Source organism: Talpa europaea (genome assembly GCF_964194135.1).
Source record: "Talpa europaea genome assembly, chromosome: 10".
Lineage (NCBI taxonomy): Eukaryota > Metazoa > Chordata > Mammalia > Eulipotyphla > Talpidae > Talpa > Talpa europaea.
In genome coordinates this window covers 53,641,239-53,650,787 of record NC_140077.1, presented here as the reverse complement: position 1 = coordinate 53,650,787, position 9,549 = coordinate 53,641,239, and positions in this window count along the sequence as shown.

The window sequence follows — 9,549 nt, the reverse complement described above, 5'->3', positions numbered from 1 at the left end:
AGGGAGGAAAAGCGGCAGGTCCCAGTGAGAACTGGGACACGGAAGATAAACGGGTGACTCCAGCAAACTACCTGAAGAAGAAAGTGGCCATAAAAGAGGACTAGAAGGGAGGGAAGCGCAGAACCCTGCTCCCCTCCCCCGCCCACAGAGGCAGCACTCTCCTACCGCAGAGAGGAGGGAAACAACAAACCAAAACGGCCAACAAGAAAAACGGACGCAGCAAGTGGGACTGTGAGTGGAAAGGAACTATTGCAGCCACCACACCCCTTGAACGGGAGCTGAGGCGAACCCTGCAGGATTTGCCGTGGCAGTGAGCGAACGGCTCCGGGCGCCATTAGAGAAGAACAAAGACCCCAGGAGACGCGCACACAGCCCAGGCTGCCGGTAAGCTTGCGCGGATAGCGGAGCGCTCGGCGCGCTTGAAAAGCAAGTGCAGACCAGGATCGCGGCTGCCCAGGTCCCCGCGCCTGCGACCTAGGCTTGGGAGATGACTAGGCTTGCGGGGAGACGCGCGGAGGTCCTCACTGAGGTGAAGGTCCCTCCCTGAGTAAGCAGGAACCAGGCGCCCAGGCACAGGAGGGGTGCAAAAGGCGCCATTCCCGCGCCACTGAACTGGGCTACAGCCCGCGTCCTGGAACTGAGGGCTTTGGAACTGAGACCCGGGGCACGAAATTAGGGGCGTGGGTTCCCCACGACGGTGGGGCACAAGGCAGACACAGCACCCCAAAGCCGTTGAGGTGTACCCTACCATCCCCGCTTTGCTCCCTGTCCCACGGGGTGGAAAATCAGCTCCCCAAGGGCTCTAGGAGAGATCTTTGGCGCCACCTAGCGACTTGTAGCCAGCACAGGCTCCTGAAGGAGCTAGTGGCCAGCTGGGGAGTTAGCCCACACCGGGCCCCTTCCGAACAAGTAGTCTGAGCCCACAGGGAGAGCGAGCACCCACAGCCAGGGCAGACCAGGCACGAAGAAGAGTGTGCCTGACACCGGACGCGCAGGGAGTGTGTCCCACATCACCATTTTAGAACAGGGACATTTCTTCAGTAAAGACTACCTGCAGAAGGCTTCCTCAGGAGCCAGAGGTGAGCGGGGGGAAGTTCGCCCACGCCAGACCCCCTCTGGCCTGCAGTCCAAGCCCAGAGGGGGAGCAGGAACCCACCGCCGGGGCAGACCAGGCGCACAGGGGAGTGTGTCCCCACATCGACATTTTAGGACAGGGACCTTTCTCCAATAAAGACTGCTTGAAACTGACAGATGACTCCTGGAGGAACCAGAGGGGAGAAGAGAAGCCCACCCAAGATGCCGGCCAGTCCCAACAACACAGTGTCCCAATGCATACGGCAAATTAGAAAACAGACAGTAGGGAGGAGAAGAACCACACGCAACCTAGCAACTCTCCAGAGAAAAAGCACACCACAAAAAGAAAACCAGCCCCCAGATTGCAACGACAGTAACTTGGAAGAACTTCTGAGCCTTCCAGAAAGAGAATTTAAAATTGCCGTGATTAAAAAACTGACAGAAGTCATAAAGGAAAACAATGATAAGGGAAAAATAATCAACGATCAGAAGAATGAAATTGAGTCCCTAAAGAGGGAAGTAAAAGAAATGCAGAAGATCAAAGAATTAGTGGAAGAACTAAAGAATTCTGGGAAAAGCAATGAAAGCAGAATTGATGAAATGGAAGAACGAATAAGTGCTCTTGAAGACACAGAAATAAAAAGAACCAAAACAGAAAAGGAAAGAGAAGTACGAAGGAAAAAGAATGAAGAAAGACTTCGGGAACTATCTGACTCCATGAGGAAAGGAAATATAAGAGTTATAGGAATACCAGAAGGAGAGGAGAGAGAAGTAGGAACAGAGAAAATATTCAAAGAGATAATTGAAGAGAACTTCCCAAATGTGAAGAAGGAGCTGAAAATTGATATACAAGAAGCAAGAAGAACACCAAACTTCCACGACGAAAGAAAAAATACAGCAAGACACATAATAGTAAAGCTCCCAAGAATCCAGGACAAGGAAAAAATAATGAAGCTGGCAAGAGGGAAGAAACAGATAACATTCAAAGGAAAGCCAATCAGGCTGACATCAGACTCCTCTGAAGAAACACTACGGGCAAGGAGAGAGTGGAGGGACATAGTCAACAGACTCCAAGAAAACAGATGCCAACCAAGAATACTCTATCCCGCAAAGCTCTCCTTCCTCTTTGAAGAAAGAATTTGGACCTTCCCAGACAAACAGAAACTCCGGAATTTCATTGCAACTAAACCCGCACTCCAAAAAATACTACAAGGAGTCCTAAAGCCAGAACCTCAGAGGGACGAATAACAATGAAAGAAGGCCAAAAAAAAAAAAAGTTATTAAAAGAATAAATAAATAAAATCAAAGGAAAGACAAACACAATGGCAAATACAGATGTTAACATATCAATATTAACTCTAAATGTAAATGGACTAAACTCTTCAATAAAAAGACACAGAGTTGCAGCCTGGATTAAGAAACAAAACCCAACCTTTTGCTGTCTCCAGGAAACACATTTAGCAACAAAAGATAAAAATAGGCTCAAAGTTAAAGGATGGAAAACAATCCTACAAGCAAATGGACCAAAAAAGAAAGCAGGAACAGCTATACTTATATCAGATAAAACAGATTTCAAACTCAAAAAGATAAAAAGAGACCCCAATGGTCACTACATTATGATCAAGGGGACAATACTTCAAGAAGAAATAACACTCATTAACATATACTCACCAAACGAAGGAGCACCAAAATATATCAGACAACTGTTGTCCTCTCTGAAAACAGACATCAGAGAAAACACATACGTAGTGGGAGACTTCAACACACCACTATCAACAATGGATAGATCAACAAGACAAAAAATAAGTAAAGAAACCAAAGCTCTAAATAAGGACCTAGAGCAATTGGGCTTAACAGACATCTATAGAACACTAAACCCCAAAAAAACGGAGTACACATTTTTCTCAAGCGCACACGGATCATTCTCCAGGATCGATCACATACTGGGGCACAAGACAAACATCAACAGATACACCAAGATTGAAATCATATCAACCATCTTTTCTGACCATGAAGGCATCAAACTAGAAATAAACCATAAAAAGAAGGCAAGGAACTTTCCACCTCATGGAGATTAAAAACCACACTACTGGAAGACCACTGGACTAATGAGGAGATCAAAGAAGAAATTAAAAAATTTTTTGAATTGAACCACAAGGAGGACACCAATATCCTAAATGTATGGGATGCAGCAAAAGCAGTAATAAGAGGAAAATATATAGCAATAGAAGCTCACATCAAGAAACAAGAAAGAACTCAAAGAAACAACCTAATCTCGAAGCTCAAAGATCTAGAAAAAGAACAACAAAAAAACCCCAAAACCAGTAGAAGAAAAGAAATAATAAAAACCAAAGCAGAAATAAATGAAATTGAAACTAAAAAAACTATCCAAAAGATCAATGAAACCAAGAGCTGGTTCTTTGAAAAAATCAATAAAATAGACAAACCCCTAGCCAGGCTCACAAAGGAAAAAAGGGAGAAAGCACAAATACACAGGATCATCAATGAAAGAGGAGAAATCACAACGGACACAGCAGAAATCAAAAGAATAATCAGTAACTACTATGAACAGTTATATGGAAACAAGTTTAACAATCTTGATGGACAAATTCCTACAACTCTACAATCACCCAAAGCTAGATAAAGAAGAAATAGAACACCTAAACAGACCAATTACAATTAGCGAAATTGAAATGGTAATCAAAAACCTCCCCAAAAACAAAAGCCCAGGACCTGATGGATTTACAAATGAATTCTACCAAACATTCAGAGACGAATTAGTGCCTATCCTTCACAAACTCTTCCAAAAAATTGAGAAGGAAGGGACAATACCAAACACGTTCTATGAAGCCAACATTACACTAATACCAAAACCGAACAAGGACAACACAAAAAAGGAAAACTATAGGCCAATCTCCCTAATGAACACTGATGCAAAAATCCTCAATAAAATTTTAGCCATCAGAATCCAACAATGTATCCATAAGATAATTCACCACGACCAAGTTGGATTCATTCCAGGGGCACAAGGCTGGTTTAACATCCGAAAATCAATCAACGTTATCCAACACATCAACAAAAAGAAATATAAAAACCATATGATAATATCAATAGATGCTGAGAAAGCTTTTGACAAAGTGCAACACCCATTCATGATAAAAGCCCTTGAAATTCTTGGGATACAAGGAACATACCTCAACATCATAAAGGCCATCTATGACAAGCCAACAGCCAGTATCATTCTCAATGGTGAAAAGCTGAAAGCAATTCCATTAAGATCTGGAACAAGACAAGGATGTCCACTCTCACCACTGCTTTTCAATATAATACTGGAAGTCCTAGCCAGGGCAATAAGACAAGAGAAAGACATCCAAGGAATCCAAATAGGAAAAGAAGAAGTCAAACTATCACTATTTGCAGACGATATGATATTATACATAGAGAACCCCAAAAACTCCACAGAAAAGCTAATTCAACTCATCAATCAGTTCAGTAAAGTGGCAGGATACAAAATCAACATGCAAAAGTCAGTAGCCTTCCTATACACAAACAATAAATCTGAAGAAGAAGAAATCAAAAAAACCATCCCTTTTGTTATTGAAACAAAAAAAATCAAATATTTGGGAATAAATCTAACAAAAGAGGTAAAGGACCTATACAAAGAAAACTATAAAACACTGTTAAAAGAAATAGAAGAAGACACAAAGAAATGGAGAGACATCCCCTGCTCATGGATTGGAAGAATAAACATTATTAAAATGGCCATCCTTCCAAAAGCAATATACAGATTCAATGCTATTCCAATCAAAATTTCAATGTCATTCTTCAAAGAAATAGAACAATTATTGATGAAATTCATATGGAATCACAAAAAACCCCGAATAGCCAAAGCTCTCCTGAAAAAAAAAGAAGGGAATGGAGGCATCACACTCCCAGACTTCAAACTATACTACAAAGCCATAATCATCAAAACTGCATGGTATTGGAACAAGAACAGACATACAGACCAATGGAATCGAATAGAAAATCCAGAAATAAACCCACAGATTTATGGTCAACTAATCTTTGACAAAGGAGCAAAGACTATGTATTGGAGCAAAGAAAGTTTGTTCAATAAATGGTGCTGGGAAAACTGGGTCGCTACATGCAAAAGAATGAAGCTTGACCACTACCTCACACCATACACAAAAATCAACTCAATGGATTAAAGAACTAGACATAAGACCTGAAACCATAAAATATATAGAAGGAAATATAGGCGAAACACTACGTGATCTGCACATCAAAGACATCTTGACAGACACATCACCCAAAGCAGTGATAGTGAAGGCAAAGATAAACAGCTGGGACTACATCAAATTAAAGAGCTTCTGCACAGCAAAAGAGACAATAACAAAAACAAAGAGAAACCCCACCAACTGGGAGAACATTTTTGCACCCAACACTAATGATAAAGGACTGATCACAAAAATCTGCAAAGAGCTTATGAGACTCAACAACAACAAAGAAAATAATCCAGTCAAAAAATGGGCAGAAGAGCTTAAAAGAAACTTCTCTGAAGAGGAAATGCAAATGGCCAACAGGCATATGAAAAAATGTTCAACATCACTTGCCATCAGGGAAATGCAAATCAAAACTACCATGAGATACCATCTTACACCAGTGAGAATGGCACATATTAAAAAAACTAGCAACAACAAATGCTGGCGAGGGTGTGGAGAAAAAGGAACTCTTCTGCACTGTTGGTGGGAGTGCAAACTGGTCCAACCACTGTGGAGAGCTGTGTGGAGATTTCTGGACCTACTAAACATAGAGCTTCCATATGATCCAGCAATTCCACTCCTAGGTATTTACGCAAAGGACACAGAAACATCAATTCCAAAGAACACCTGCACCCCTATGTTTATAGCAGCACTGTTTACAATAGCTAAGCTTTGGAAACAACCCAAATGCCCAAAAATAGATGACTGGATCAAGAAGATGTGGTACATATATACCATGGAATATTACTCAGCATTCAAAAAAGATAAACACATGCAATTTGCAGCAACATGGATGGCGCTGGAAGGGATCATGCTCAGCGAAATAAGCCAAAAAGAAAAAGAAAAATACCGGATGGTCTCACTCATAGCAGGAATCTAGAAAACTTAAATAAGGGACCAGGAAAATGAATAACTATAAGAAAGTGAAAATCAAAATCAACAGAAAACTATGAACCAGAGACACTTTTAGGGGGGGCGGGGGCGGGAGGGGAGGGATTGGGGTCAGAATGGGGGGGCTGCAGTTGTATGGGGAATATAACAATAAAATTTATAAAAAAAAATAAAATAAAATAAAATAATAAAATAAAAATAATACTCTTGCTCTCACAAAAAAAAAAATTATTTGGGGCTTAATATAAAATATATGAATGCATTCCTCATTTTCATCAATTATCCACTAAATAGTACCCCAATACTCTATATGTTTCCAGGTTACTTTGTCAACCAATATAAACATAGGATGCAAGATGTAATAAAGTCCCTGCAACCACCAAGTCACACATCTGGGGATAGAAATTTAATAATTGCTCTTTCCAAACAGGTCGGCAAATTGGACTTTTATGGTCAGGGATGATCTAGGACTATTTTTTATGTCCCTAGCTTAGCAGAGGCCTAAGACAGTAGCCAGGTGAGAGGTCAGACCCAGCTGAAGTGGACTTGCAGAGTAACCATCACACCATTAAGTAACGGGACCCTTGACTTTGCCTCAAGTAGGCATACACCTCCAAGCCACACACAGACACAACCAGCCAGCTTCCTGAAGGGATTTAACCAAATCATTGCACCTTTCCAGATTAGAGGGGGTGGAAAAAAATCTCAATTTATACCAACATTTGATGGCATTTTCAAGGCAAATTTAAAACTAAAACAACCTAGTGGAGGGGCCTCCCTGATGACACAGGGGTTAAAATCAGCACTATCAGCAGTCGCTGCAGCATGAGTTCGATCCCCAGCCAGGGCACTGACCCACATGGTGAGGCAGACCTCTACTGTCTTATCCACTGCTCCCCTCAGCAGGGTATTTCAGAAGACCAGCCTGTTCTGCTCCCCACTCTGTGTCTGGTGAATCCTCTCAACCCCCACCTCCACATCTGTGGCCTAAACCCCAGTTCTTGTGTGCACATATTTTAAAAAAATTTTAAAAAACCTGGTAGATATGGAGGATTAGGAGTGTTGGCAAACCAACAAAGAATTTTTGGGGGCAATTTTGTTGTGTTTTTTTAAATTAATTTCTTTATTTGTATATATTTTACATCAGGTGTAGTCCCCATAGAATTTCCACCATCAATTCACCCGTGCACCATCACCTTAGTCCCCTGTGCTCTTCTGGCCCTCATTTTGATCCCTCTCTTTCCCCATCCCCTGCAGAATGTCTCTGATTTATAGTTCTCCAATTATTTTTGTTTTGTTGTGTTGTGTTTTTTTTTTAATTGTTATTTTTTTGCCTGATGCTTTATTAGGTTTCCCTATATTCCTCCTATAAGTGAAACCATCCAATATTTTTCTTTTTCCTTCTGATTTATTTCACTGAGCATAATCCCATCTAGCTCCATCCATTTTGTTGAGAATGGCATTACATTATCCTTTTTTTTTTTTTTTGCTGAATAGTATTCCATTGTGTATATGTACCACATATTTTTGACCCAGTCATCTATATTTGGGCAGTTGGGTTGTTTCCAAGTCTTATCTATTATAAATAGTGCTGCAATAAACAGAGAGTTGCAGGTATCCTTTAGAATTAATGTTTTTGTGTCCTTTGGGTAGATTCCTAGGAGTGGACTTGCTGAGTCACACTTGGACTCAGATCACTGTCATAAAAGTAACAGGTAAACAATTTCCATAAAAGAAAATATTAATATTCAGATGCGTTCTTTTTTAAAGAAAGCAAGTATTACAATGTTCAATCTCATTGGCAAGTATGTATTTGAGTCACAAAATAACTCTTGTTCATATCCAGGCATTTACAAGGAGGGAGTTTTTAAAATATAAAGTTATTGGGCCTCCCCGGTGGCACAGCGGTTGAGCGCTGGGTTGCAAAGCTGCCCGCGGCCTCTGCAGCGCCAGTTCGATCCCCGGCTGCTCCCCGGCCACCAGAGGAGCGTCCCACATGGCGCGCAGACCTCTCCTGCCGCCTGCTGCTCCCCTCAGCAGTGTACTTCAGTCCTTCTGCCTGCTTTGCTCCCCGCTCTGGCTGTGGTGAATTCTCCCACCCTCCTGCACTTCTGACTATACCCAGTGCATGTATAAATAAATAAATACATATATATATAAAGTTATATATATATAAAGTTATATCCTAAAATAATTGAATTACTCACTTTTCATGAGGGCCTCTTTATATTCTATAAATATAAATATGTTATTAATATATGAGCACAAATACAGTCTATAAAGTATATAATTTTATATAAATATAAAACGTACACATTTATAAATATATAAATGTTCTATAAATATACTTGTATAGTCATATATATTCCCTTATTCTAGCTCAGTACTTCTTTCCCAGACATCTCCCCATGCATGTTCCATTGCCATGGACATTTAGAATTAGAGAGAACAAAATTCCCCACTTATTCTTGTTGTTGAACTTTTCCTTTGAAAGTTTTATGTGCCTAATGTAGAGAACTCAAATAGAGTTTCTCAATCAATAAATCATCAGCAAGCAGCATGTATGAGAACCTAATCCAACATCTTTCTCCAAACTAGTTTTTATTATCTTGCTCGCTCTCTCTCTGACTTCAAAGTCTTACCAAAAGAAGCGAAAGACAATTGACTTCTAATCATCAACATGCATTCTTCATGCCCCATCATCAAAGATATTAAGAACTTTGAGAAATCAAAGGATTTTAAAACTCAAAAGGAAATTCCTAACCTGAAATATATAGGGACCCTTCTCTTCCTATTATCTGGTATTTTGTGAGAGGTATCCTTTTTTCTGCCCATTGGATCATGATTACCCCCTTGAAACCTGAGAGACAGAGAGTTATTAGAAGTTTAATTTCATTTCATCCCCTAAGCCCTTTTCTTCTCCATGACACGCACACTGACAGTTTAAAGAAAATAAGTTTTGTGTAAAATTCTTTCTAGGGCAAAATTATCCACAGTTCTTAACTGAAAAGTGAATTTTATGACAATGTCTGATCATAAAACTTTGCCCGGGTTTAAACTAGCAGCAAGAAATACTTTTAGTGAGAAATAAATCAAGGCAGCTCAACTGCTCCAGTCGTACAATCTTTTGATATTCATTTATATTCAGGGTAATTTCCCTTGTCTATTACATAGATATTTTGATTTTTCAGACACATAGGAGAGAAAAAGGGAAACTTGATTCTGGCTTCTATCCGATATCCTCTACCTGACTTTATTTTTTTTTAAGATTTATTTATTTATGCATACAAGAACTGGGGTGTAGGCCAGAGGTGCAGGGGGT